The sequence below is a fragment of the Meles meles genome, chromosome 2 (genome assembly GCF_922984935.1).
Source record: "Meles meles chromosome 2, mMelMel3.1 paternal haplotype, whole genome shotgun sequence".
Taxonomy (NCBI): Eukaryota; Metazoa; Chordata; class Mammalia; order Carnivora; family Mustelidae; genus Meles; species Meles meles.
Window position 1 is genome coordinate 135,391,129 of NC_060067.1, and position 22,538 is coordinate 135,413,666.

At 36.4% G+C, this 22,538-nt stretch overlaps 1 protein-coding gene across 2 annotated transcripts in view; it reads right to left on the reverse strand.

Moving 5' to 3' along the window:
- The window catches only part of MARCHF1 (membrane associated ring-CH-type finger 1), a 322,967-nt gene that overhangs the window by 203,884 nt on the left and 96,545 nt on the right, over window positions 1-22,538 (reverse strand). The window lies entirely within an intron of this gene.

Below are 22,538 nucleotides of genomic sequence, written 5' to 3' on the forward strand. Positions count from 1 at the left end.
TTTTCTTTTCCGGTTTGAATCACCATGTTTCCATTTTCATGAAGGGTCATAGGCTACAGAAGAAGAAAGGATGTTGTTACAAATACACTCCACAGACCTGAGGATGGAGGATGGGGAAGCCCTAGTAGGTTCTAACCCTTGAACTCTGAGACTTACTAGTTCATATCTACAATCCATGGCTGGGAGACACACAAATAGGAGCTGCAAAAGTACTTCCATTAAGAAGGTCTCTGGGATCTTGAAGTAACCCTGTTTTCATACTGAAAAGACAGAGTGTAACAAAGACAATGAATGAGTGAGAATGTCTCTCTTCCCTCCATTATAGTTATGATGCAACCAGACAAGCCAATGTTGTTATGACTGATATTTGCTGGTTTGGGAATATAAGCAATATTACTCTTTGTATGAATATCTGTGTTATTGTGGTAAAGCCAGCACTAACAGCAATGGCAGTAGAATGGCAGGTATTGCTTAAGGGACACGGAGTAGAGGGTTATTTGTAAGCAAGTGAACAAAAATTCCAAGGACTATCAGAAATAACTGGATGTTTTGGTTAAGACTCTTTTGGTTACGAGGGACAGAAAACCCAGTCTGATTTGCCTGACTCATAACTGGATGGTCCAGATGTTGAACTGCTTTCAAAGTTCAGAGTTGTCATTAGGAGCAGGTTGCTCAACTTTTTGTTGAGCTCTGTTCTCCTCCATACCTGGTTTCATTCTTAGACTCCAAAGAGCTATAATAGTTCTAGATAGCTCCAGTCTTGCATTCTTCTTGGGTCAAGTCTAATAGGAAAGAAAGCTTTCCTCTATCTTTATATACTCAACTAAATCTCCACCCAACTGGTTAGGTCTGTGTTGTGGGCACCACTCCTGCAGCCAGGGCTGGAACCTTTTTCAGATGACATGAACCGTGGGTGAAATCCAAGTTTATCTAGCAGTAAAATCTGTGGCTACACTAAAACAACAACAACAACAACAACAACAACAAAACAGAACAGAAAGTTGGGAGGGAAGCCAACAAATATTTGCCCTATAGGATGAGATCTGTACATCTAGACAAACTGGATTTTTGAGATGAGATCATATACCAGTGAACAAACAGATTATTACTGATAATATGACACTATTGATAATGAAAGGCTGACAATGTATGGATTCCTCAGATTACTGGCTGCAATCTGGAAACGATCTTTTGGGAAAATTAGGTCAATCCTTTTTATGCCATCCACTTCTAACACCATGAACTCGCAAGGGCCCAACTCTGAAACTTCACATTTAGAATTGTATTGTTATGGTTAAAACCTATTGTAGACTTTCTGCCTACATAAAATGTAAAATGTCATAACCCACTTATACAGAAAAAAGAATATGTTTTTCAGGAGCATTGAGATTAGAAGGAAAATAGAAGTGGGTAAAGATGCAGAAAGGGAAAGCAAGATCTCAAGGATAAACTCTGCGATACTGTCTCCAGTCTCATGATCCCCTTTATTTGTAGACCAGTGGTTTTCAAGCAGGGTGATTCCTTTCTCTTGGGGTGGAGGTTGGGAGGATTTGGCCATGTTTGGAGAAATTTTTGTTTTTTCCGAGTGGGGGTGTGGTGGTAGGGTTATTGGCATCTAGCAGGTGGAGGCCAGGAATGTAAAATATCCTGTAATGCCAAGGAAAGCTCCTCACAACAAAGAGTTATTCTGCCCAATATGTCAATAGTATTGCTGTTGAGGAACACTGGTTTTACACTTACAACCAACTTTCCAGATCAATAAATGACACTGAGATTGCTATTCTCCACTGGCTAGTTGATAGCAGTCAGGAAATCATCTATTACACTTAATGAGGTTTTTGCCCTTCTTTCAAATATGCTGCATGAAGGGCTAGTGCCCAGTGTGACTTATATTTCTAACAGCAGTACAGCTTGCTGCATTAGCCTACCTGAGAAGTTAGGGTTGGCAGACACAAGCTTAAGCAGACGTCACGTGTTGAGTCCCTGACAATACTGGGCCTCATTTTTTTCTCTGTCAATTTAATTTTCAGACTTAACACCAGAAGTGAACACAACTGTCTTGCTGTGTCTGACACTATCATTTTGGGTAGATCATGTAGAAAGAAATAAAAAGTGAAGCACAGAGCAAAGATCCAATTTTCTTCCTAAAAGAAAGACTCAAGGTAAAACAATTTATTTGGCTGATTCATGCACGTTGGACTATTGGGCATCTGAAAAGTAAATAAAATCCCCAAAATGAGCAAGGAAGCAATACTGTATTTCTAGTAAAATGAGGGAGCTAGTAAAGAATCTAAACCACTGAGGGGGATTTAGATTGAGTAAGCAAGCTCAGTAATGTCGCTGAGTGAGATATTTCCTGGAAGTCAGAAAACTATGTTAAGGTGTACACAGCCTTTGTCTTCCCAGGAGTATTAGAAATTATACATTACCAACTTGATTCAAATTACTAGGCCTTACCTTCTATCCTGAGATCTGTTGATGGCTACCTTACCCACTCCAAAGAGCAGTTAAGAGAAATGTTATTGTTACATAATCTGATCTTTATTTTAAAGTTTTATTTTATTTTTTTTTCAGTGTTCTAAAATCACTGTTTATGCATCACGCCCAGTGCTTCATGCAATACATGCCCTCCTTATTACCTACCACCAGCCTCACCCAACCCCCCAATCCCTCCCCTCCAAAACCTTCAGTTTGTTTCTCAGAGTCCACAGTCTCTCATGGTTTGTCTACCCCTCCAATTTCCCCCAACTCACTTCTCCTCTCTATCTCCCAATGTCTTCCGTGTTATTCCTTATGCTCCACAAGTAAGTGAACCCATATGATAATTAATTCTCTCTGCTTGACTTATTTCACTCAGCATAATCCCCCCAGTCCTGTCCATGTTGATACAAAAGTTGGGTATTCATCCTTTCTGATGGAGGCATAATACTCCATTGTATATATGCACTACATCTTCCTTATCCATTTGTCTGTTGAAGGGCAACTTGGCTCTTTCCACAGTTTGGCGACTGTGGCCACTGCTGCTATGAACATTGTGCTATTTCACAACATCTGTATCTTTGGGGTATACACCCCAATTGCAGGGTCATAGGGTAGCTCCATTTTTAATTTCTTAAGTAATCTCCACACTGTTTTCCAAAGTGGCTGCACCAACTTGCATTCCCATCAATAGTGTAAGAGGGTTCCCTTTTTTCCACATCCTCTCCAACACTTGTTGTTTACTGTCTTGTTGATTTTGGCCATTCTAACTGGTCTCAATGTGGTTTGGATTTGAATCTCCCTGATAGCTAATGATGAACATTTCTTCATGTGTCTGTTAGCCATTTGTATGTCTTCTTTGGAGAAGTGTCTGTTCATGTCTTCTGCCCATTTTTTGATGCGATTATCTGTTTGTTTGTTTGTTTGTTTGTTTTTGAGTGTTGAGTTTAAGGAGTTCTTTATAGATCTTGAATATCAGCCCTTTGTCTGTACTGTCATTTGCGAAAATCTTCTCCCATTCTGTGGGTTGCCTCTTTGGTTTGTTGACTGTTTCCTTTGCTATGCAGAAACTTTTGATCTTGAAGAAGTCCCAAAAGTTCATTTTTGCTTTTGTTTCCTTTGCCTTTGGGGACATGTCTTGAAAGAAGTTGCTGCCGCGAACCATAAGAGACTATAGACTCTGAAAAACAACCTGAGGGTTTTGAAGGGGCAGGGGTGGGAGGTTGGGGGAACCAGGTGGTGAGTAATAGGGAGGGCACGTATTGCATGGAGCACTGGGTGTTGTGCAAAAACAATGAATACTGTTACGCTGAAAAAATAAATAAATAAATTAAAAAAAAAAAGAAGTTGCTGCTGCCAGTGTCAAAGAGGTTACTGCCTATGCTCTCCTCTAAGATTTTGATAGATTCCTGCCTCACATTGATGTCTTTTATCCATTTTGAGTTTATCTTTGTGTATGGTGTAAGAGAATGGTTGAGTTTCATTCTTCTATACATGGTGTCCAATTTCCCCAGAGCCATTTATTGAAGAGACTGTTTTTTTTCCACTGTATTTTTTTCCTGCATTGTCGAAGATTATTTGACCATAGAGTTGAAGGTCCATATCTGGGTCTCTACTCTGTTCCACTGGTCTATGTGTCTGTTTTTGTGCCAGTACCATGCTGTCCTTATGATCACAGCTTTGTAGTAAAGCTTGAAATCAGGTAATGTGATGCCCCAGTTTTATTTTTCTTTTTCAACATTTCATTAGCCCTTCAGGGTCTCTTCTGGTTCCATACAAATTTTAGGATTGTTTGTTCCAGCTCTTTTAAAAATGACAGTGGAATTTTGATCAGGATGGCATTGAAAGTATTGATTGCTCTATGCAGTATAGACATTTTAACAATGTTTATTCTTCTGATCCATTGAGCATGGAATGCTGTTTCATCTTCTTGCATCTTCTTCAATTTCTTTCATGAGTGTTCTGTAGTTCCTCGAGTACAGGTCCTTTACCTCTTTGGTTAGGTTTATTCCCAGGTATCTCATAGTTATTGGTGCTATAGTAAATGGAATCAATTCTCTAATTTTCCTTTCTATATTTTTCAATGTTAGTGTATTAGAAAGAAACTGATTTCTGTACATTGATTTTGTATCCTGCCACATTACTGAATTGCTGTATGAGTTCTAGTAGTTTGGGGATGGAGTCTTTTGGATTTTCCATATAAAGTATCATGTCATCTGTGAAGAGAGAAAATTTGAATTCTTCTTTGTCAATTTGAATACCTTTTATTTCTTTTTATTGTCTGATTGTTGTTTCTAGGACTTCTAGTACTATGTTGAACAACAGTGGTGAGAGTGAGCATCCTTGTTGTGTTCCTGGTCTCAAAGGGAGGGCTGTCAGCTTTTCCCCATTGAGAATGATATTAGCTGTGGGTTTTTCATGGATAGATCTTGGCTATATATATAGCAATTGCCTTAGTTGACCCAGAATCTGTAATTTAAGTCTACTTGTGACTCCTTCAAAGCAACTCAAATACTACTTAACAGATGAAATAAAACTGAGATTACAAATACACTGGCATATAATTAATATTTAGACCATCACAATAACCCATAAAGGAGATTGAACACTGAGACACAGAGCAGAGAAATGCTTTGTCCAAAGTCATAGAGTTAGTAAAGCTAAAACCAGAATCTAGCCCCGTTGTCTAATTGCTATTCCCAGGATTTTTCTACTACACCAATGTAGGCTTCTACTCGTAGAGAGAGAAAGAGCACAAAAGTATGTCAATTAAAAAAGAATGAAAAAGAAAAAAATGTAATTTGGAACCTAACTTTCATCTTTTCAGAATGACAATGTGAAATTTGAATAAAATGCTTACATTCAAGTGTCTAATATAAACTTACTGCTTACATTCAAATTCCTAAGGTAATTTATTTAGGATTCTGATATTTTATGTCTAAAGAAAAAGTTAGCAGAAATATATTAAATGAAAGAAAACCAGTGTGCAGAAAGAAAAAAAGGAAATAATTTTCTTTTTATTTATTTATTTATTTGACAGACAGAGATCACTAGTTGGCAGAGAGGCAGGCAGAGAGAGAGGAGGAAGCAGGCTCCCTGCTGAGCAGAGAGCCCGATATGGGGCTCGATCCCAGGACCCCGGGATCATGACCCGAGCTGAAGGCAGAGGCTTTAACCCACTGAGCCACCCAGGAGCTCCAGGAAATAATTTTCTAATAGCTTTTAAATTCCTTTAATCAGAGACTTGCCGATCAGTGGCCATAAAGGATGGAGAGGAAATGTGATGCCATCTTTGTTATGTTGGAGCCTTATATGGATTTAAGAATCATAGTTATTCTGAATATAGAACTCAATGGTTACTGTAATATTTTTTTCCATAAACTCAACTCTTCCTACAATCTAAATCTTTGTTAAATCAGTAATGTTTGCAAACTTAAGTCTTGGGAGAAAAGTCATTGCATAAACTGGCAAACTTGCAAACTCATTATCAACATACTTTCTGAACTAGAGAGATCACATGTGTGTAAATCTCAGTCCCTACAGATGCTTCTCCTGGGTACGGATATTTATTTCTTTGGTGTCTCTCCTACATAATAGTCGCTGGGCCTACATGTGAAGAGACTTGAATCACCATGAAGCTATGGGTAGAACCAGGGACTTCACATATATCTTAAACTATGTTAGTATACAGTTACTGCCAAAGGATTTGTGAATAAACTGGATAGTAATGTAGACATAATAAGCATTAGCAATGTTGACCGGGCTAAATTCAGCTTGTCATTTGGATCTTTTGCCCATTTCTATCTTGAGTCCATAAAAATGATGTCATGTTTTACATCCTAGGAATGCCAGTTTAGAGCATGCTGAAGAAGGTATTACCTAAGGAGGCAACTGCTATTTTGTCTATTGTTAAGCTCAGGAGCAGCAAAACATTAAAAAGAGAAAGTGGGAGTTCTTTGAAAAGAATAGAAGTCGTTTATTCACAGTAGAAGACTTTGAGTCCAGCCTGTTAAAAAGGTTAGAGCACTCACTCCTGCCCTGAGATTTATTTATTTTGCTCATGACTTAATTTTTTTCCACTCAGTTACAGCAAAAGAGGCAGGATGAGATTCTAGAGAAAGAGACGGTAAAATACAAATTATTAAGAGTAAGAGAGTTTTACTAATTTTTCTTATGGAAATTTTTTTCTCCTCTGATTTTCTTTTCTCTTCCCATTGGTTTTCTCTTCTAGATCATTTTTATCCAAGAAAAAGAATTTCAGGGCCATATTTCCTGGACCAACCACCTGACTGGGAGATGGGAAGTCCTGGAAGGATGGGGCCTATCATTGCTGATGTCTTGATGATGCCAAAAAGTTACACTTAGACAGAATAGGCTGGACTGGGCCAGGGTGTGGGGATGGCAGTGTTAGTTTTCAGTCTGGGCTCTGAGGGGCTCAGGGAGCTGCACATAGGAGAAGGGGACAAGGTGCATGGGGCTCCAGGCTCCCCCGTCAAGTTCAAGTTTGACTAAAGGTATTTCACCATCATCTTTAAGTACTGGGCTTCCACATGGGATATTTTTAATTGAAAAAGGAACTTAAGTGCTAATTACAATTGGAAATTAGTCATTTCTATGATGAATAAACTGAGGTCCAGAAAGTTTATGTGGTCACCTAGGGAGGTGGAATAAATCCTAATTTCCTATAATAGATACATTTTTACACTTGAAGGATGGAGACCTAAGTTGCAATTTCAATTCACTCAGAGAACAGTTTATATCTAAGTTAATGACATGTTAAGACTTCTATGAGTTAGGACGGAATAAATGCTTTCCACCTTGATACCTTAAGAAACATCAAATAATCTGAGCTTTTTTCTGATCTGCTAAAATGCTTGCCCCATGGTCTTTCACAACCTGAAACTTTTCAAAGAGAGGTACCTCTTGTTTTTCCTTTGATACTGGACATATCACAGTAACTTAATAACTGGCAACAATAGAAATTATATTTTACACTTTGACTTTCACATAAATTTTGGAATAAGCAAAAAAAATGGTTTTTAAGTATTAGGAAAGTTTTCTTATTACTAGTGTTTATAATTACTAGAGTCCTAGTTTACTAGATTACTAGTTAGTTGTAGCTTGAAAGGAATGGAAGCAAGCATTAAATCAAACAAGTTGTATAAATGAAAGCTTTTTTATCCTTTCTATATAATTTCAAACTATCTTTTATGTTTCATTTTTATTCATTTAATTTTTTTCTACTTAAACACATATTATTCATGACTGATCTTTTTCAAAGTGTAAATGTTTTGAAGATAGAAGACTTATCTATTTTTCTTAAAGCATCAAATATTACTTGTAATTATTTGATGGTAATGAGAATAAAAAGCAGTTTTAGGGTAAGCTCTTTTTTTCCTTTAATGTATGGAAGCCTAATATCAGAAGACATATGACTTTTTGGAAGTAATTTATATATATATAAAATTATTTTATTATGCAAATATTTCCTTTAAGTTAATCTCTTAAAAAGTACATGATAATATGTCTTAGAAATATTCAATACTGGTTTATAAAATTTTTCTTCATTTGGTCAATAAATGATTAAAAGCATTTTAAGGTTAATGATCTCATGATGTGATCAATCATTCCAAGCTACAATTTGCCACCAGGGCTTCTCATTCTGCTGAAAGCAAATGATTTCTTGATAATGATCAGAAGGAGCACATCTGTATGCTGGTTGAAAAGTTAATTAAAATGTGATTCCATCTGGTAGTCCAGTTGGGAATGTCACTATTCGATTTAATCTACAATGAGCTGAAATGAACTCTGCATAATCAAAAGATATAATGCAGAGGGGGCCATGGAGATGTAAGTTAGGCAGTGTTGCACATGTTAATTTAAATCTTTTCTTCTCTTTAATTTTTTTTTCTTTTATAAAAGTTAGAAACCTGGGAAAATAAAATTTCCTTATGATTTTCTCAATATGGGTACATTTCCCTTTATGTGAATTTTGTCTAAATGAATATTAATTCCCATTTTAATTTTTAGCAGAACTGAGATAGCTGATGTGAGCACAAATATTCTCTTGAAGCTGCTGACTTCAACTGCTTGTTTTCTCCTGATACGTGTATTAGGTTCTTATTGCTGTTATCACTAACTTGGTGTCTTAACACAAATTTAATGTCTTACAATTCTGGAGGTCAGAATGTCCAGATTGGGTCTCAATGGCTAAAACCCAGCTATAATTAAGACTGTCTTCTTTCTGGAGGCTCTAGAACAGAATCTTTCCTTGCCTACTCAAGCTTCTAGAGGCTGCCCACATCCCTTGACCCCAGTCCCCTTCCCTCTTCCAAGGCAGCAATGGATGATCAGCTCCAAGATGCTATCTCTGGTTCTGATTCTTCTGTTTCTCTCTTTCCATTAGAGGACCTTTTTGGTTACCTTGAGCTCATCCAAATTATACAGAATAATCTCTTTGTCTTAAAATCAGCTGCTGAGCAGCCTCAATTTCATCTGTACCTTTAATTACTTCTTGCCTTTGTAATGCCACATATTCAACAAGTTCAACATATTCAATAATCCCACAACAAGTTCTGTGGATTAGGATGTGAACATCTTTGGGAGGCCATTATTCTATCTTCCATACATCATAACTAATTTATTCTAACCCTTATTCTTTAGTAGAGAGTGATGCCTATTATCTTCTTTTGGAGTAACCAGAAATTGTTTTTCCTTTGGGTTTGGCTGATGTTTATCAGTTTGAATGTATGCTGACAAGCTGACGAGTGTTTCTACTTATAGGTTTACCCAAGGGATGAAGAACTGGAAAAAACAAACAAACAAACAAACAAACAAACAAACAAAACCCCCTTACATTAAAAGATTGTTTCCTTTGGGTGTTATTGTAATATAAAATTGAGCACATATAAAATTCTATTTCCTTGCATGGAATACCAGAAGTCTTTTTAAAAATTAATTCAGAAATTTAGTGTGGGTCTTATTTCTATGGCATAGCCAATTTTTAAGCTACTAATTCAATTATTGTGGGTTGGTTAATATTCCATCTTATAAATTTACTTTCCTTTAGAAAGTGGAAGTGATTTATCTTTCATCAGTTAAACATAGTTCAGCTAAACTTAAATAGGTAAGAAGTTGGAATTTCCTTGTTGAGGTTGCAGTTTCACAATTATTAACTCAACCCTAAATTTCAGATTCCACAGAAAATATCTAATGAAGTGTGCATATTTCTGCAAATAAAAATACACTCAATGAGATAACCATGAAGAATTACTATTAGGGTAGTGGCAATGCAAGTGTGAAATCATTTACATTTAGGAGACATTCATTTTAAAACTAAGTTTTGAAGGGTCAGGGGTGGGAGGTTGGGGCAACCTGAGGGTTTTGAAGGGTCAGGGGTGGGAGGTTGGGGCAACCTGAGGGTTTTGAAGGGTCAGGGGTGGGAGGTTGGGGGAACAGGTGGTGGGTAATGGGGAGGGCACGTTTTGCATGGAGCACTGGGTGTTGTGCAAAAAGAATGAATAATGTTACACTGAAAAAATAAATAAAATGAAAAAAAATAAAACTAGAAAACTATAAGAAGATCTAATGTTAATAAGAAGTTTAGTTTCTCAGTCAGATTTTAATTATATATGAACAGAACTGCTAGGATATATATTGATATATGAAATGGTTTGTTACATGGATTTGACATTGCACGATTGTGGAAACTGGGTAGGCACTTTCTGCTGTCTTTATAAGTGATGCTAGAGCTTAAAGTCTACTGGGCAGGAAGTGGAGAAGGGAAGGTAGATGTGAAGTAGGGGAGAGCAAGGATAAGCCACAAGCATGAGTTAGAGCCCATGAACACAGATCAGAACCCATGTGCCTCTGACCTTGAAGACACTAGTGTCTGGTGGAAGCAGAGGCCCTTTGTCATCAAGCCCAGGAGTTAGAGAAGCTAAAGGAGGATCCAGGGGAAGAAGCATAAATTATAGGTCCAGGTGTGGCCTTACTCCAGTGAGATAAGCCAGAAGACATGCATGTCTGAATGATGGAATGGCTGATGCTTCCCTCTGCCCTCCATGAGCTCCACAGTCTCCCTTGTTGCCTCTCTTAACTGGTCATGTCCCATAATTTTGGGAAATGTTATTCAGCTTAGCCAAACTGACACATCACAAAGCCACCATACATAGCCTAGGAAAATTTATGATCTAATAAAATATTTAGCTCTAGTAATTCTTCAACCATCAAGAATAATGCATAAATTTGCTCTTCCCCTTTCCCTTCTCTACACTCAGTTTGGGGACTGAATTTGTTTGTTTACTGAAATACTACAAAATATTTTTTTCTTTGGGATAAAAAACACTAACTGATATCACAAGACTTTAGATCTTTCACTTTCTTTTCTTAATATACTGTCATGTCATTGGTCTTTTCAAGCCAAGTAATAATTTGTTCTGTTTCAGCAATGAGAAATAAGGGAATAGGACAGGAATTAAAACACCTCTTTTCAGAGAAATGCAGTACTTTTAAATAGTCAAATGAAATAGAAAATTGAGGTTATTATCAGTATTTTTCCAGGTTTTCTTTAAAATTTTATTTTCACTTGAATGTAATTCTTCCACAAAAGGCTTTTTTTACTTTGTATTATTCAGATATTTTCATTTATTCATTATTTTCTCTCACACGTGTGTCTGGCCTGGACAATTAATACACAGGTATTTCATGAAGCTAGTTTTCATAAAACTGTGTTCTAACAATTTACAAAGTATTAAGTGCAGCATGGTTTGAAGAAATTAGCAAAAGTAACTATGAATGTGTTATATATAATCAAGAGAAGAATTTCAACAATTACTTGGGTCATGTGTAGAGAAAAAAATACTTTTAAAAAATTGGGGATTTAAGGCAAAATTGTATTATTTGGGCTATTTTATCTTCAAAATTGTTTTTATTCTCCAAATCCCCTTCAGTGCACAGAAAATTGAAATGAAATATATATATTTCAAAGTCATTCTGAATGTAAGAATGAAGATTTTTATATTCCAGAAATTTTTTGAAATAATTGTACCCTTCCATTATTACTTTTTTTATTATGTTATGTTAGTCTACTTATTTGACCACTGTAAACGTATATTGTAATGACTTTAAATTTTCCAAGCAGCACACTTATTTTAATTAATAATCTAAAAATCTAAATAATGTTTCCAATACATATTTATTGTACATATGAAATTTTGGTGCAGTCTTCTATATATACTTTATCTAGAGGGTTAATATGTGATTGTGTATCTTATTTTGACATTACGTATTGACTGCTTTGGAGTTAAGTTTCTTACTATACATTTTCCTGATGTTCATTATGAATGTGATAATGAGAGTAGGGCCGTAATGAAAACATAAATGGCCATTCGATAAGCTTATTCTAGTCTTCTTCATTGTAAAGCAATCATGTATCTTCCTACTGCACATAACAAGGCTCTAATCATATTGAAATATTCAGGGAACAACATAAACCACAGAGGCAAAATGCAAATGGTATGCTCTTGGTATTGGGATCATAAAATGTGCTAATAGCATTCTGAGCACAATTTTAACATTTATTGTTTATAAGTGTAGTAAAAGAGAAAGCTTAGATGAGAAGACTTTATGGTTCCTATTTCTTTCTAAATCAGTCAGAATGCAGTTCTCCTCTGCACTGTAGATCTTTACAGTTCATTCTACCCTTAATGAAGTCTGAAGACAGAGATCAAGGGAGGCCCTAGGAACTCCTCTGGTGAGATAAATGAGTTCATGACCTGTAGTCTGTCCTTACTTCCCTACTTGTTCTGATATTGTTTTTGCTAATTGAGCAGGAGCATATTTATTTTCAAAGCAGGGCATTGTTTTCTTGTCCAGGGATGAATTAACCCTCCCCTGACTTAATGTTAATTAATTTTATTTGCTAAGGCTTGTCCAAACTGAGTTTCTCTAGAGCATTAATTTTCAATCTGTAGACTGTAAAAGTTCTTGGAATTTCATGCAAAATGATTTGTCATATGTACATACTCATTTTTCTGAGGAGAAGAATCTAGGCCTTTACGATTGTCACTGAGGACTATCACCAACAGAATTTTAAAGATCACTGCTTCAGAGGTTTCCTGAATGACTCCCCCCATAGCCATCTATTGTTGCTTTAAAAAATCCAGTAAAGGGGGCGCCTGGGTGGCTCAGTGGATTAAGCCGCTGCCTTCAGCTCAGGTCATGATCTCAGGGTCCTGGGATCGAGCCCCGCATTGGGCTCTCTGCTCCACGGGGAGCCTGCTTCCTCCTCTCTCTCTGCCTGCCTCTCTGCCTACTTGTGATCTCTCTCTCTGTCAAATAAATAAATAAAATCTTTAAAAAAATCCAGTAAAGAAGAGGAATATTTCAGTACACTCTGCATGGCATTTAACTGTCACACCTTGTTTGGAGACATTTTGTACTAGATAGTAAGGAAGGCTTTCATATTAAGGACCCTGAGAGTTCTCCTTTTTAATTAGAGTCATACTGTCAAGCTGGCAGCGAATTATTTAGTCCCAAACATCACTCACTCTTTTCTAATATGTATTAAGTAAGCAAATAAATTATATTGACAAGAACAACACATTAAGATCTATTTGTAAAAGTTTTCTGATGATATAGCCAGACTTTTCTGAAATTTCTCATTTTAAATTTTTTGTTAAGAATTAAACACCATCCCAAAACTATGCCAATATAGTCAATTAAGGTAAAAAAAAAATGTAAGTCCTACTCCTCCATCCCAAGGTCTAGACCCATTCATTTCGTGTGTGTGTGTGTGTGTGTGTGTGTGTGTTTGAGAGAGAGAGAGAGAGAGAGAGATGTGTGCACTGTGCCTGAGTTGGCTCACTGAGCCATACATTCATTAAGACAGTTACTGGGTGCTTCTGAAGTCTAGGTATTGTTCCATCACTTTAGACAGGATTTTGTATTTTGGTAATTTTTGAGTTGTAAGAATGATGGAAAAAGAAGAACCTAGTACAACATCTAGATTTCCTGTTTTGATAACTGGAATACAGAAGTACAACTTAATAAGATGAATAATATAGGAGGAAGAATACATTAAGGGATAGAAAGCACATGCAGGAACACTTAAAATATTTTTAGTGGTTGAATTGCTTATTTTATTGTGTTAAGAGTTGAGGCAATCTATCACAGACAAAAAATCTCTGAGGTTGCTATACTTGTTACTTCTTTGAAGGAAGAGTGGCATACATGACCATAGCAGGACATAATAGAACTTCATAGCTGGCCATATTTCTTTAATGAGAAAATATTCCTTGTAATGAAAATTATTCATCCACTGGGATTAGAGAAATTCCTGAGAGATGCACTTCTTTGAATATTATATGCCCTCAAGGTCTCAAGATCCCTTGTAACATCTATAGTGACCATACAGATATATCAACAGAAAACTCAAGAGGGATTATAAGGTTACGTAATTTCTAGTGATTAAACATAGAAGTGGGTGAGCCAGTGAATATTATTAGTTTCAACCATTTTCCACTTTGTTTGTTGCAGGTTGTCACCACAATACCATAACCTGGGACCAATAGTATCCTGGAGTTCCCTTGTACTGGAGTTCCTGAGAGCAAATTGTTAAATCTTCACTAATATTGTGACTAGTTGTTAATATCAGGCATTATGAAAAAGTTAAATTCTATAAAGTCACAATTAGATTATATTAAAACAAAATTTAAAAAACACTCAAACTTTTTACTTCTAAATTGTTTTACTATTTCCTAGTTTCTTGAGGATATTTACAACTCTTGTGTCTGTACATGGAAATACTACATAATGGTGTATTACTGTGCATCTTTTCCCAACTCTGCATTTAATGGGGTCACATTGATAGCTCAGTATGAGTCATGGTGAGAGTATATCATTGAAATTGTCAAATGCTACAAGTCAAGTTTTATTTTGCAGTGGACTGTAAAATTTAAGGTTGCAGAGAAAAATGTTAATAATGGCGAATTAAATTTAAAAGCATATTTTTCTATAGCCATTATAGTATAAGTAGCAAAAAATTTGAGGAGATATTCTTCTAGTATTTTAAGACTATTATCTAATTTATGAAAGAAAGTATTCATCACTGACCACTGGTGAACCAGTGATGTTTCAACATCCACTTTTGATGTTTCACTCTCATTTTACTGTCAAATAAAACAAAAACATCAACCAACATTTTTGTCAGAGCAATACTCATCTGTTAATTGCAGCCATATGTTGGCTACAGATACAACATAATACAAAAATTAAGTAAAGCAATCTGGAAAACAAATGTACTGTATGGAATCTACAATAGATTCCTATAGTATATTTTATTTTTATTTGTATCTTTTATTATTTATGAATTGTGTGCTACAGATCCTAGAATCAGTAAAGTTTATAATGAATGTGTATATGAATATGTATGCAACTTGTTTCAGTGAGTACCTGTTAAGCACCACTGTCTCAGACATGGAAACAATGGCTTTCCCACTTTCAAGGTATCCAAGTAGTAATGTGTTGAGGCTACCTGGTTGCATCCTGAATTAATAAGTATTTGTGGAATCTTCCCTAATTCTGTAATCATAATCTTAAACTGATGTATTGGAAGAAAATGAGATGGGCAATTAACATTAAGAAAATGAGTGGAGGAAGCAAGATGGCAGATAAATAGGAGACTGAAATATCATTAGGTCCCAGGAGTTCAGCTAGATAGTTACCAAACCATTCTGAACACCTACAAACTCAACAGGAGGTAGGAGAGAAGAGGAGAAGTAATTCTAGGAACAGAAAATTGACCATTTTCTGGAAGGTAGGATGTGCAGAGAAGTGAATCTGAAGCTACAGGAAGCTAGACTGCAGGGGAGGGCCAGCTCCAGGCAAGTGGTAGAGCAGCAAAGCACAAAATCTGAACTTTTAGAAGTCTGCATCACTAAGGGACATCGTTCTAGAGGCTAAGCAAGGGAGGAGCCCTCACGGGGGCAGTGTGAGATTCCACAGGGTCGCAGAAACACTGGGGCTGTTTCAGTGTGGCAGAGATGCCAGGTATCAGAGCAGGGAAGCCAGCTATAGAGACGGAGCCAAGGAGTGAGCTCTCAGCTTGGGGTTACCTTAAAGCATGAACCAAGGCACAGTAAGGCTACTGCTCTTCCAGCAGGGAGTCCACAAGTAGCAGATCCAAAGAGATCTCCTCTTTCTTCCTCAGGGAGGAGTGGTGAAGGAGCCCACTACAGGAATCTGCAGGGTTTGGAGACTCCAGACAGGGCTGTTCACCAGATATAGAAATGCTCGGTCACAGGCTGGGTGACTTTGGAGTGCTGCCAGAGATGAGGGAGACAGGAGGAATTGACTGCTTTTCTCTGAGAGTGCACTGAGGAGAGGGGTGCTGAGTTCTCAGCTCCTCTGGACAAGAGATTGGGAGGCTGCCATTCTCATTCCCATCCTCCAAAGCTATATGGAAAGTGTTCAGGGAACAAAAGCTACCAAGAGTGAACCCGAGCAGATTACTTAGCTTGGCTCCTGACAAGGGTAGTGCAATTCTGCCTTGGGCAAAGACATTTGAGAATCACTGCAACAGGCCACTCTCCAGAAGATCAGCAAGAACATCTAGTCAAGACCAAGTTCCCCAGTCAACGAGAACTGTGGAACTCCAAAGCTAGGGGAATGCAGCACATCGAATTCATGGCTTTTTTCCATGATCCTTTAATCTTGCAAAGTTAATTATTTTTATTTTCTTTTTTCTTATTTTAAAAAATTTTCCTCTTTCCTCTTTTAACATTTTAACTATTTTATCTTAACAATATCTTTTAAATTTTTTTAAAAAAATTTCATTGTTATAATCATATTTTATCCCTTCATTGTATTTTAACCTTATTTTTTGTATACATATAGGTTTTTTCTTTCTTTAAAATTTTGGGATACAATTTCTTCCAATAGATCAAAATATACCCTAAATCTAGCACATGGCTTTGTTCTAGTCTCCAGCCTGGTCACATTCTATCCTCTATTTTTTTCTTCTTTTTTTCCCCAACCAATGTATCTTATCAATTCCTTTTTTAGAATCTTATTTAATGTTCATCTTTACAGCCAAAGACTGGAATAAGAAATGAGGAAAGACACTGTATCATACTCAAAGTGTCAGTCCAACAAGAATATCTAACAATTTTAGGTATCTATGCCCCAACACGGGAGCAGCCAATTACATAAACCAATTAATAACAAAATCAAAGAAACACATTGACAATAATACAATAATAGTAGGGGACTTTAACACACCACTCACTGAAGTGGACAGATCATCCAAGCAAAAGATCAACAAGGAAATAAAGGCTTTAAATGACACACTGGACCAGTTGAACAACACAGATATATTCAGAACATTCCATCCCAAGGCAACAGAATACACATTCTTCTCTAGTGCACATGGACTAATCTCCAGAATAGATCACATTCTGGGTCACCAATCAGGTCTCACCTGGTACCTAAAGACTGGGATCATTCCCTGCATATTTTCAGAATACAATGCTTTGAATCTAGAACTCAGTCACTCAAATACATGGAGACTTAAGAGCATCCCGCTAAAGAATGAATGGGTCAATAGGAAATAAAAGAAGAATTCAAAAAATTCATGGAAGCAAATGAAAATGAAAACACAGCTGTTCAGAATCATTGGGACACAGCAAAGATGGTCCTGAGAGGGAAGTATATAGTAATACAAGCCTTTCTCAAGAAACAAGAAAGGTCTTAAGTAAACAACCTAACCCTACAGCAAAAGAGCTGAAGAAAGAACAGCAAAGAAAGCCTAAGCCCAGCAGGAGAAGAGAACTCATAAAGATCAGAGCAGAAATCAATGAAATAGAAACCGATCCCCGACCAAAAAAAAAAAAAAAAGTGTAGAAAAAAATCAATCAAACTAGGAGCTGGTTCTTTGAAAGAATAAGATTGATAAACCCTTGGCCAGACTTGTCAAAGAGAAAGGAGAAAGGACCCAAATTAATAAAATTATGAATGAAAGAGGAGAGATCACAAACACCACCAAAGAAATACAACGAAATGTAAGAACATATTATGAGCAACTATATGGCAGCAAATTAGACAATCTGGAAGAAATGGATGCATTCCTAGAGACATATAAACTACCAAAACTGAACCAGGAAGGAATAGAAAACCTGAACAGATCCATAACCAGTAAGGAGATTGAAATAGTCATCAAAAATCTCCCAAAAAACAAGAGCCCAGGGCCAGATGGTTTCCCAGAGGAATTTTACCAAACATTTAAAGAAGAATTAATACCTATTCTCCTGAAACTGTTCCAAAAAATAGAAATGGAAGGAAAACTCCCAAACTCATCTTATGAGGCCAGCATTACCTTGATAGCAACACTAGACAAAGACCCCATCAAAAAGGAGAATTACAGACCAATATCCTTGATGAAAATGGATGCAAAAATTCTCACCAAAATACTAGCCAATAGGATCCAACAGTACATTGAGAGGATTATTCGCCAAGACCGGGTGTGATTTATCCCTGGGCTGCAAGGTTGGTTCAACACCCTCAAATCAATCACTGTGATACAATACATTAATAAAAGAAAGAGCAAGAACCTTATGATACACTCTATAGATACTGAAAAAGCATTTGACAAAGTACAGTATCCTCTCTTGATCAAAACTCTTCACAATGTAGGGATAGAGTTCATACCCCAATATCATAAAATCCATCTATGAAAAACCCACAGCGAATATCACTCTCAATTGGCAAAAACTGAGACCTTTTCCTGTAAGGTCAGGAACATGGCAGGCTATCCCTTATCACCACTGCTATTCAACATAGTATTAGAAGTCCTAGCCTCAGCAATCAGACAACAAAAACAAATAAAAGGCATCTGAATTGGCAAAGAAGAAGCCAAACCTCACTCTTTGCAGATGATATGATACTTTATGTGGATAACCCAAAAGACTCGACTCCAAAACCGCTAGAACTCATACAGGAATTCATAAAATCAATGCACAGAAATCAGTTGCATGTCTATACACCAACAACAAGACAGAAAAAAGAGAAATTAAAGAGTCAATTCCACTTACAATTGTACTCAAAACCATAAGATACATAGGAATAAACTTAATCAAAGAGGCAAAGAATCTGTACTCAGAAAACTATAGAGTACTCATGAAAGAAATTGAGGAAGACACAAACAAATGGAAAAACGTTCTATGCTCATGTATAGGAAGGAAACTATTGTGAAAATGACTATGCTACCTAGAGCGATCTACACATTTAATGCAATCCCTATCAAAATACCATCATCTTTTTTTCAAAGAAATGGAACAAATAATCCTAAAATTTATAAGGAACCAGAAAGGACCCCAAATAGCCAGAGGAAAGCCAAAGTTGGTGACATCACAGTTCCAGACTTCAACCTCTATTGTAAAGCTGTACTCATCAAGACAGTATGGTATTGGCACAAAAACAGACACATAGATCAATGAAACAGAATAGAGAGCCCAGAAATAGACCCTCAACTCTATGGTCAACTAATCGTCAATAAAGCAAGAAAGAATGTCTAATGGAAAAAAGACAGTCTCTTCAAGAATGGTGGGAAAATTGGACAGCCACATGTAGAAGAATGAAATTGGACCATTTCTTCACACCACACACAAAAATACACTCCAAATGGATGAAAGACTCAATGTGAGACAGGAATCCATCAAAATCCTAAAGGAGGACACAAGCAGCAACCTCTTTGACCTCAGCTGCAGCAACTTCTTCCTAGAAACATCACCGAAGGTAAGGGAAGTAATGGCAAAAAAAAAAAAAAACCTATTGGTACTTCATCAAGACCAAAAGCTTTTGCACAGCGAAGGAAAGTCAACAAAACCAGAAGACAACTGAAAGAATGGGAGAAAAGATTCACAAATGGCATATCAGATAAAGTGCTAGTATCCAAAATCTATAAAGAACTTATCAAACTCAACACCCAAAGAACAAATAATCCAATCAAGAAATGGGCAGAAGACATGAACAGACATTCTTGCAAAGAGGACACCCAGATGGCCAACAGACACATGAAAAAGTGCTCTATATCACTCAGCATTGGGGAAATACAGATCAAAACCATGAGACACCACCTCATACCAGTCAGAATGGATAAAATCAGCAAGTCACGAAGATGTGGAGAAAGAGGAACCCTCTTACACTGTTGGTAAGAATTCCAGCTGGTACAGCCACTCTGGAAAACAGTACGGAGGTTCCTCAAAAAGGTGAAAATAGAGCTCCCCTATGACCCAGCAGTTGCACTACTGGCTATTTACCCTAAACATACAAATGTAGTAATCTGAAGGGGCACATGCACCTGAATGTCTTATAGCAATAATGTTCACAATAGCCTAACTACGGAAAGAGCCTAGATGTCCATCAACAGATGATTGGATAAAGAAGAAGTGGTATATATATATGTGTGTGTGTGTGTGTGTGTATTTGTATATATTATTTTATATATTATATTATATATATATATTATATACATATAATGGAATACTATGCAGTCATTAAAAGAAATGAAATCTTTCCATTTGCAACAATGTGGATGGAACTAGAGGGTATTATGCTGAGCGAAATAAGTTAATCAGAGAAAGACAATTATCATATGATCTCTCTGATATGAGGAATTTGAGAGGAAGGGCAGGGGGTTTTGGGGAACAGGAAAGGAAAAAGTGAAATGAGATGGAATTGGTAGGGAGACAAACCATAAGAGACTCTTAATCTCACAAAACAAACTGAGGGTTGCTTGTTGGGGGTGGGTAGTGAGAGGGTGGTTGGGTTGTGGACATTGGGGAGAGTATGTTCTATGGTAAGTGCTGTGAAAGTCTGATGTTTCACAGACCTGTACCCCTGGGGCAAATATTACATTATATGTTAATAAAAATAATATTTAAAAAATAAGATAATGATAATACCTGTATAACATTTTAATTTTTCTCTTATGTTATATAAAGTTTTCTTAAGTGTAATTTATTTCTCAGAATGGGTGCTAGAAGAGTTACCTTATATTTATACGGAATTCTTAGTTTTCATACATTTTTACATACTACCGCATTGATTCCTATAAAATTTGCAAATAATAAGAAAGTATTTTTTCTTATGAGATGTAGCTGAGGACACTGAGGTGGGCAGGGATAATTTTTATTCAATGTTGCACCCCTATTCTTTACCAGACTGAGAACAGAACTGGACTTCCAGTGGACCTACCATTAAAGACAGCCACTACCTTTTGAAATAGACTTTTCTTTTCAATATAATTGCTGAGTATGTTTTGAGGCATTATTTCACTGTCCTAGGTAAGAAAAAAAAGAGCGGACTAAAGTGGTAATAGCACATGGCATTGGAGAAGGGAGGTCCGAACTGTATTTTAGAAAAGGATTTTTTTTCTCTCTGTGTTCAGAATCCTGAATGACAGTTTTCAGATTGCTTTTTCCCCTAATTTATGTTGTGAGTTTCTTTTTATGATTATCAATGAGTTCTCACATGAGTATGCAATCATAATAAGAGTCAAACTCCAGCAATTTCCTGAAAAGTTATAAAACAATAAAATACTCTTAAATGGTATATCACAGAAGATGATATTTTTATACCAGAGATGAGAAGACTCCTATAATTCATCTAAGCATTCCTCCTGATATTTCTATTCTCACTTGGAGAAATGAAAGGAAAAATGCATAAAGAAAATGTTATCCAGAGAAAACAAATGTAACTTTGGAGAAAATTAAAGATCCATAAGTCTTGTAACGTTTATGTAAATCAGAGAAGAGAATGCTTATCTGTCCCAAGTCTTTTCCTATATTTATGACTTACCTATGTATTTTTAAAGGTCAGAGAACATAGCATATAATGTTAAAAAATAAAATATAAATGGCTGATTATGGTTTCTTAAGAAATATTTTTATTCAGATACACAATCCAAGTGCAGGTCCAATATATTTACTTTCATATTCTAAAATGAACCTCCAAGGGAAGGGACTGGGTCTAAAGTTAAAAAACTCAATCTGACCAGGTGAGAAGTAATTAAAGAGAAAAAGGTGTAAGATTGAAACCTGTACTCCTTAAAAATGGTTCTTACGTACTACAATGTTGCTGTGCTTCTTAGCAGCTGGGCATTACTTTCAGGTCCATTGCCAATATACAGGTGTCAGAAGAGTTTCTCTATGGATACCGTTCCATCAAGAACCCTACCGTTCTTTTTTTTTTAATTTTTATTTATTTATTTATTTATTTATTTATTAAGAACCCTACCATTATTGATAGGAGTGTAGGGGAATATTCTTCTCTGTGAACGGCAACAACAACATACTCAAACAAGGCTAGAAAAAGAAACAAAACAAAAGAATGTCCCAAAACCCTTTGCTTGGCTCATTTTACAAAGATGAGACAAGTGATGATTTTCCAAACCCTTTTTCTTGACCTCAGGAGATTAAGAAGAAATAAACTGTAAATGTATTGATTTCTAAGCACACATTTTTGCCCACCAACCACTGACCTTAATTCTAAGAGATTAGATTCATATTCACTAGACTCTGGGATCCTTCTGACTTCCCTACATCCCTGTATGCCAACACTTCAGAAGGAACTAGTTTATCTGTGCCCATATCATATGTCCTTGAAGAAGCTATCTTCTTAGGTCAGTTTATTTCCACCCTCTAGCTATCCATCACATTCCAATGTCAGTCAACCTACCACACTGTTGCCCAGGCTGCAGATGAAAATGCCTCTCCCACAAATAAGAGAGGAAACAGTTTCCTTACAGGTTAATGTATTACAATCCTCAGTCAATCACAAAAACCACTACATGACACAAATTACACATATAATAATAGGAAATTTCATTAAAGAGGCAGTTAAACATTTACTTCATTTTCAGAGCTAGTGGATTATCTTTTGATAATAAAAAGAAATCCTTTGGTATTACAGAATCTATTTCCAAGCCATAATTTTATGAAACATTATAATTTTATTTTTGGGGATCTGCAATAAAACTGTTGCAACATTTACTTATATCTAAA